This window comes from Mesoplodon bidens (assembly GCF_964165515.1).
Source record: "Mesoplodon bidens genome assembly, chromosome: X".
Classification (NCBI taxonomy): Eukaryota; Metazoa; Chordata; class Mammalia; order Artiodactyla; family Ziphiidae; genus Mesoplodon; species Mesoplodon bidens.
Genome location: NC_138163.1, coordinates 74,669,549 through 74,678,497, shown reverse-complemented (window position 1 = coordinate 74,678,497; position 8,949 = coordinate 74,669,549).

Here is an 8,949-nt window from a genome sequence, read left to right as displayed (position 1 = left end):
CGTGGGTTTCTCTCTGGGGTTTCTATCCTGTTCCATTGATCTATCTTTCTGTTTTTGTGCCAGTACCACACTGTCTTAATTACTGTAGCTTTGTAGTACAGTCTGAAGTCAGGGAGCCTGATTCCTTCAGCTCCATTTTTCGTTCTCAAGATTGCTTTGGCTATTCGGGGTCTTTTGTTTTTCCAAACAAATTTTGAAATTTTTTGTTCTAGTTCTGTGAAAAATGCCATTGGTAGTTTGATAGGGATTGCATTGAATCTGTAGATTGCTTTGGGTAGTAGAGTCATTTTCACAATATTGATTCTTCCAATCCAGGAGCATGGTATCTCTCTCCATCTATTTGTATCATCTTTAATTTCTTTCATCAGTGTCTTATAATTTTCTGCATACAGTTCTTTTGTCTCCTTAGGTAGGTTTATTCCTAGATATTTTATTCTTTTTGCTGCAATGGTAAATGGGAGTGTTTCCTTGATTTCACTTTCAGATTTTTCATCATTAGTGTACAGGAATGCCAGAGATGTCTGTGCATTAATTTTGTATCCTGCCACTTTAACAAATTCATTGATTAGCTCTAGTAGTTTTCTGGTAGCATCTTTAGGATTCTCTATGTATAGTATCATGTCATCTGCAAACAGTGACAGCTTTACTTCTTCTTTTCCAATTTGGATTCCTTTTATTTCCTTTTGTTCTCTGGTTGTTGGGGCTAAAACTTCCAAAACTATGTTGAATAAGAATGGTGAGAGGGGTAAGCCTTGACTTGTTCCTGATCTTAGTGGAAATGGTTTCAGTTTTTCACCATTGAGGACGATGTTGGCTGTGGGTTTGTCATATATGGCCTATATTATATTGAGGAAAGTTCCCTCTGTGCCTAGTTTCTGCAGGATTTTTATCATAAATGAGTGTTGAATTTTGTCAAAACCTTTCTCTGCATCTCTTGAGATGATCATATTGTTTTTCTCCTTCAATTTGTTAATATAGTGTATCACGTTGATTGATTTGCGTATATTGAAGTATCCTTGCATTCCTGGAATAAACCCCACTTGATCATGCTGTATGATCCTTTTAATGTGCTGTTGGATTCTGTTTGCTAGCATTTTGTTGAGGATTTTTGCATCTATGTTCATCAGTGATATTGGCCTGTAGTTTTCTTTCTTTGTGGCATCCGTGTCTGGTTTTGGTATCAAGGTGACAGTGGCCTTGTAGAATGAGTATGGGAGTGTTCCTCCCTCTGATATATTTTGGAAGAGTTTGAGAACAATAGGTGTTAGCGCTTCTCTAAATGCTTGATAGAATTCTGCTGTGAAGCCATCTGGTCCTGGCTTTTGTTTGTTGGAAGACTTTTAATCACAGTTTCAATTTCAGTGCCTGTGATTGTTCTGTTTATATTTTCTATTTCTTCCTGATTCAGTCTTGGCAGATTGTGCATTACTAAGTATTTGTCCATTTCTTCCAGGTTGTCCATCTTATTGGCATAGAATTGCTTGTAGTAATCTCTCATGATCTTTTGTATTTCTGCAGTGTCAGTTGTTACTTCTCCTTCATTTCTAATTCTATTGATTTGAGTCTTTTCCCTTTTTCTCTTGATGAGTCTGGCTAATGTTTTATCAATTTTGTTTATCTTCTCAAAGACCCAGCTTTTAGTTTTATTGATCTTTGCTATCGTTTCCTTCATTTCTTTTTCATTTATTTCTGATCTGATCTTTATGATTTCTTTCCTTCTGCTAACTTTGGTGTGTTTTATTTTTTTCTTTCTCTAATTGCTTTAGGTGCAAGTTTAGGTTGTTTACTCCAGATTTTTCCTGTTTCTTAAGATGGGATTGTATTGATACAAACTTCCCTCTTAGAACTGTTTTTGCTGCATCCCACAGGTTTGGGGTCATCGTGTCTCCATTGTCATTTTTTTCTAGGTATTTTTTGATTTTCTCTTTGATTTCTTCAGTGATCACTTCGTTATTAAGTAGTGTATTGCTTAGCCTCCATGTGTTTGTATTTTTTACAGCTCTTTTCCTGTAATTGATATCTAGTCTCATTGCATTGTAGTCGGAAAAGATACTTGATACAATTTCAATTTTCTTAAATTTACCAAGGCCTGATTTGTGACCCAAGATATGATCGGTCCTGGAGAATATTCCCTGAGCACTTAAGAAAAATGTGTATTCTGTTGTTTTTCAATGGAAAGTCCTATAAATATCAATTAAGTCCATCATGTTTAATGTATCAACTAAAGCTTGTATTTCCTTATTTATTTTCATTTTGGATGAGCTGTCCTTTGGTGAAAGTGGGGTGTTGAAGTCCCCTACTATGAGTGTGTTACTGTCGATTTCCCCTTTTATAACTGTTAGTATTTGCCTTATGTATTGAGGTGCTCGTATGTTTGGTGCATAAATATTTACAATTGTTATATCTTCTTCTTGGGTCAATCACTTGATCATTATGTAGTGTCCTTCTTTGTCTCTTCTGATAGACTTTATTTTAAAGTCTATTTTGTCTGATATGAGAATTGCTACTCCAACTTTCTTTTGATTTCCATTTGCATGGAATATCTTTTTCCATCCCCTTACTTTCATTCTGTATGTGTCTCGATGTCTGAAGTGGTTATCTTGTAGACAGCATATATATGGGTCTTGTTTTTGCATCCATTCAGCCCATCTGTATCTTTTAGTGAAAGCATTTAGTCTATTTACATTTAAGGTAACTATCGATATGTATGTTCCTATTCCAATTTTTTAAATTATTTTGGGTTCGTTATTGTAGGTCTTTTCCTTCTGTTGTGTTTCTTGCCTAGAGAAGTTCCTTTAGCATTTGTTGTAAAGCTGGTTTGGTGGTGCTGAACTCTCTCATCTTTTACTTGTCTGTAAACATTTTAATTTCTCCATCAAATCTGAATGACATCCTTGCTGGGTAGAGTAATATTGGTTGCAGGTTTTTCTACTTCATCACTTTAAATATGTCCTGCCCATCCCTTCTGTCTTGTAGAGCTTCTGCTGAAAGGTCAGCTATTAACGTTATGGGGATTCCCTTGTGTGTTATTTGTTGTTGTTCACTTGCTGCTTTTAATATGTTTTTTTTGTGTTTAATTTTTTAGAGTTTGTTTAATATGTGTTTTGGTGTATTTCTCCTTGGATTTATTCTGTATGGGACACTCTGTGCATCTTGGACTTGATTAACTATTTCCTTTCCCATATTAGGGAAGTTTTCAACTATAATCTCTTCAAATCTTTTCTCAGTCCCTTTCTTCTTCTCCTCTTCTTCTGGAAACCCTATAATTCAAATGTTGGTGCATTTAATGTCCCAGACGTCTCTGAGACTGTCCTCAGTTCTTTTCATTCTATTTTCTTTGTTCTGCTCTGCAGCAGTTATTCCCAGTATTTTGTCTTCCACATCACTTATCCATTCTTCTCCCTCAGTTATTCTGCTATTGATCCCATCTAGAATATTTTTAATTTCATTTATTGCATTGCTCATCATTGTTTGATTCATCTTTTGTTCTTCTAGGTCCTTGTTAACTGTTTCTTTCATTTTGTCTATTCTATTTCCAAGATTTTGGATTATCTTTACTATCATTTTTCTGAATTATTTTTCAGGTAGACTGCCTATTTCCTCTTCATTTGTTAGGTCTGGTGGTTTTTTATCTTGCTCCTTCACCTGTTGTGTGTTTTTCTGTCTTCTCATTTTGCTTATCTTACTGTGTTTGGGGTCTCCTTTTTGACGGCTGCAGGTTCATAGTTCCCCTTGTTTCTGGTGTCTGTCTCCAGTGGCTAAGGTTGTTTCAGTGGGTTGTGTAGGCTTCCTTTTGGAAGGGACTGGTGCCTGTTTTCTGGTGGATGAGGCTCTGTCTTGTCTTTCTGGTGTACAGGTCCACGTCTGGTTGTGTGTTTTGGGGTGTCTGTGACCTTATTATGATTTTAGGCAGCCTCTCTGCTAATGGGTGGGGTTGTGTTCCTCTCTTGCTAATTGTTTGGCATAGGGTGTCCAGCATTGTAGCTTGCTTGTCGTTGAGTGAAGCTGGGTGCTGGTGTTGTATGGAGATATCTGGGAGATTTTCACTGTTTGATATTATGTGGAGCTGGGAGGTCTCTTGTGGACCAGTGTCCTGAAGTTCACTCTCCACCTCAGAGGTACAGCAGTGACTCCTGGCTGCAGCACCAAGAACCTTTCATCCACACAGCTCAGAATAAAACGGAAAAAATATAGAAAGAAAGAATTTGTAGAACTAGAAAGAAAGAAAGAAAAAAGGAAAGAAAGAAAGAAAGGAGGGAGGGAGGGAGGCAGGAGGGAAGGTAGGGAAAAAGGAAAGAGAGAAGAAAAAGTAAAATAGAATAAAGTATGATAAAATATAATAGAGTTATTAAAATAAAAAATAATTATTAATTTTTTTTAAAAAAAGGAGAGATAGAACCCTGGGGCAAATGGTGGAAGCAAAGCTATACAGACAAAATCTCACACAGAAGCATACACATACACATTCACAAAAAGAGGAAAAGGGGAAAAAATCATAAATCTTGCTCTGAAAGTCCACCTTCTCAATTTGGGATGATTCATTGTCTAAAGGAGGGAAGGAAGGAAAGCAAGAAAGAAGGAAAGAAGATAAAGTAAAATAAAATATAGATAAAATAGAATAAAGTTATTAAAATAAAAAATAATTATTAAGAAAAAAAATTAAAAAAACCCTGATGGCTAGAACCGTCGGACAAATGGTGGAAGCAAAGCTGTACAGACAAAATCTCATGCAGAAGCATAGACATACACACTCACAAAAAGAGGAAAAGGGGAATATATCATAAATCTTGTTCTCAAAGTCCACCTCCTCAATTTGGGATGATTCGTTGTCTATTCATGTATTCCACAGACGCAGGGTACATCAAGTTGATTGTGGAGCTTTAATCCACTGCTTCTGAGACTGCTGGGAGATATTTCCCTTTCTCTTCTTTATTCTCACAGCTCCTGGCTCTCAGCTTTGGATCTGACCCCGCCTCTGCATGTAGGTCGCTGGAGGGCATCTCTTCTTTGCTCAGACAAGACTGGGTTAAAGGAGCAGCTGCTTCTGGGACTCTGGTTCACTCAGGCGAGGGCGATGGATGGGTACGGAGTGCGGGGTGAACCTGCGGCAGCAGAGGCTGGCGTGACATTGCACCAGCCCAAGGCGCACCGTGTGGTCCCCCGGGGAAGCCATCCCTGGAAACCGGGACACCAGCACTGGCAGGCTCCACAGGCTCCCAGGTAAGGGGGCATGGGCAGTGACCTGCGATCGCACACAGGCCTCTTGGCGGCGGCAGCAGCAGCCCTAGCGTCCCATGCCCGTCTCTGGGGTCTGCACTTTTAGCCATAGCTCGCGCCCGTCTCTGGAACTCCTTTAAGCAGCACTCTTAATCCCCTCTCCTTGGGCACCAGGAAACAAGGAAGGAAGAAAAGTCTTTTGCCTCTTCATCAGGTCAAGACTTTTCCCTGGACTCCCTCCCGGCCAGCCGTGGTGCACTATCCCCTTCAGGCTGTGTTCACGCCACCAAATCCAGTCCTCTCCCTGCGCTCCAACGGAAACCCGAAACCCGAGCCTCAACTCCCAGCCCCGCCCACTCCGGCGGACGAGCAGACAAGCCTTTCTGGCTGGTGAGTGCCGGTAGGCACTGATACTCTGTGCGGGAATCTCTATGTTTTTCCCTCCGCATTCCGGTTGCTGAGCTCTCCTCCGAGGCTCCGAAGCTTCCTCCCTCCGCCACCTGCAGTCTCCGCCCACGAAGGGTCTTCTAAATGTGTGCGGACCTTTCCTCCTTCACGGCTCCCTCCCACTGGTACAGGACCCGTCTGTATCCTTTTTGTCTCTGTTTATTCTTTTTTCTTTAGGTCTACCCAGGTAGGAGGGGAATTTCTTGCCTTTTTAGGAGGTCTGAGTTCTTCTGCCAGCGTTCAGTAGGAGTTCTGTAGGGGTTGTTCCATGTGTACATGAATTTCTGGTGTATCTGTGGGTAGGAAGGTGATCCCTCATCTTACTCTTCCACCATCGTCCCCTGTCTCGAGAATTATTCTATTTATTTTAACATCTTTATTGGAGTATAATTGCTTTACAAAGGTGTGTTAGCTTCTGCTTTATAACAAAGTGAATCAGTTATACATAAACGTATGTTCCCAAATTTCTTCTCTCTTGCATCACCCTCCCTCCCACCCTCCATATCCCTCTAGGTGGTCACAAAGCACCTAGCTGATCTCCATGTGCTATGTGGCTGCTTCCCACTAGCTACCTATTTTACGTTTGGTATTGTATATATGTCCATGCCACTCTTTCACTTTTTCACAGCTTACCCTTCCCCCTCCCCATACCCTCAAGTCCATGCTGTAGTAGGTCTGTGTCTTTATTCCCGTCTTATGCCTAGGTATTTAATGACCTGTTTCTTTTGTTGTTGTTGTTGTTGTTTTTTCCTTAGATTCCATATAAATGTGTTAGCATATGGTATTGGTTTTTCTTTTTCTGACTTACTTGACTCTGTATGACATTCTCTAGGTCCATCCACCTCACTACAAATAACTCAATTTCATTTTTTTATGGCTGAGTAATATTCCATTGCATATATATGCCTCATCTTCTTTATCCATTCATCTGTTGATGGACACTTAGTTTGCTTCCATATCCTGGCTATTTTAAATACAGCTGCAGTGAACATTTTCGTACATGACTCTTTTTGAATTATGGTTTTCTCAGGGGATATGCCCAGTAGTGGTTTTGCTGGGTCATATGGTAGTTCTATTTTTAGATTTTTAAGGAACCTCCATAATGTTCTCCATAGTGTCTATATCAATTTACATTCCCACCAAGAGTGCAAGAGTGTTCCGTTTTCTCCACACCCTCTCCAACATTTATTGTTTCTAGATTTTTTGATGATGGCCATTCTGAATGGTGGGAGATGATATCTCATTGTAGTTTTGATTTGCATTTCTCTAATGATTAATGATGCTGAGCATTCTTTCATGTGTTTGTTGTCAATCTGTATATCTTCTTTGGAGAAATGTCTGTTTAGGTCTTCTGACCATTTTTGGATTGAGTTGTTTGTGTTTTTGAAATTGAGCTGCATGTGCTGCTTGTAAATTTTGGAGATTAATCCTTTGTCATTTGCTTCATTTGCAAATATTTTCTGCCATTCTGAGTGTTGTCTTTTGGTCTTGTTTATAGTTTCCTGTGCTGTGCAAAATCTTTTAAGTTTCATTAGATCCCATTTGTTTATTTTTGTTTGTATTTACACTTCTCGAGGAGGTGGGTCCAAAAGAATCTTGCTGTGATTTATTTCATAGAGTGTTCTGCCTATGTTTTCCTCTAAGTGTTTGATAGTGTCTGGCCTTACACTTAGGTCTTTAATCCATTTTGAGTTTATTTTTCTGTATGGTGTTAAGGAGTGTTTTAATTTCATACATTTACATGTACCTATCAAGTTATCCCAGCACCACTTATTGAAGAGGCTGTCTTTTCTCCACTGTATAGTCTTTCTTCCTTTATCAAAGATAAGGTGATCATATGTACGTGGGTTTATCTCTGGGCTTTCTCTCCATTTCCACAGATCTATATTTCTGTGTTAATGCCAGTACCATACTGTCTTGATTACTGTAGCTTTGTAGTATAGTCCGAAGTCAGGGATCCTGATTCCTCTGGCTCCACTTTTATTCTCAAGATTGCTTTGGCTACTAGGGGTCTTTTCTGTTTCCATACTAATTGTGAAATTTTTTGTTCTAGCTCTGTGAAAAATGCCAGTAGTAGTTTGATAGGGATTACATTAAATCTGTACATTGCTTTCGGTAGTAGAGTCATTTTCACAGTGTTGATTCTTCCCAGCCAAGAACATGGTATATCTCTCCATCTATTTGTATCGCTTTTAATTTCTTTCATCAGTTTCTTATAATTTTCTGCATACAGGTCTTTTGTCTCCTTAGGCATGTTTATTTCCAGATATTTTATTTTATTTGTTGCAATGTTAAATGGGAGTGTTTTCTTAATTTCTCTTTCAGATTTTTCATCATTGGTGTATAAGAATGTCAGAGATTTCTGTGCATTAATTTTGTATCCTACTACTTTAATAAATTCATTGATTTTCTCTTGTAGTTTTCTGGAAGCATCTTTAGGATTCTCTATGTATAGTGTCATGTCACATAGAGCTGTGCCTCTGAAATGGGAGAGTCAACTTCAGGACACTTGTCCACAAGAGACCTCCCAGTTCCATGTAATATCAAATGCCAAAAATCTCCCAGAAATCTCCATCTGAACACCAACACCCAGTTTCACTCAACAACCAGTAGGCTACAGTGCTGGACACCCTATGCTAAACAACTAGAAAGCCAGGAACATAACCACACCCATTAGCAGAGAGGCTGCCTAAAATCATATTAAGGCCACAGACACGCCAAAACATACCACCAGCCGTGGACCTGCCCACCAGAAAGACAAGGTACAGCCACATCCACCAGAACACAAGAAATAGTCCCCTCCACCAGGAAGTCTACACAACCCACTGAAACAAATTTAGTCACTGGGGACAGACACCAAAAACAACAGTATGTACGAACCGGCAGGCTGCAAAAAGGAGACGCCAAACACAGTAAGATATGCAAAATGAGAAGACAGAAAAACACACAGCAGATGAAGGAGCAAGGTAAAAGCCCACCAGACCTAAAAAATGAAGAGGAAAAAAGCACTCTCCCTGAAAAAGAATTCAGAATAACGATAGTAAAAATGATCCAAAGTCTTGGAAATAGAATAGAGAAAATGCAAGAAACATTTAACAAAGACCTAGAAGAACTAAAGAGGAAACAAGCAATGATGCACAGCACAACAAATGAAATTAAAAATACTCTGGAAGGGAACAAAAGCAAAATAATTGAGGCAGAAGAAAGTATAAGTGACCTGGAAGATAAAAGAGTGGAAATAACTGCAGCAGAGCAGAATTAAAAAAAAACAAATATGAAAAGAAC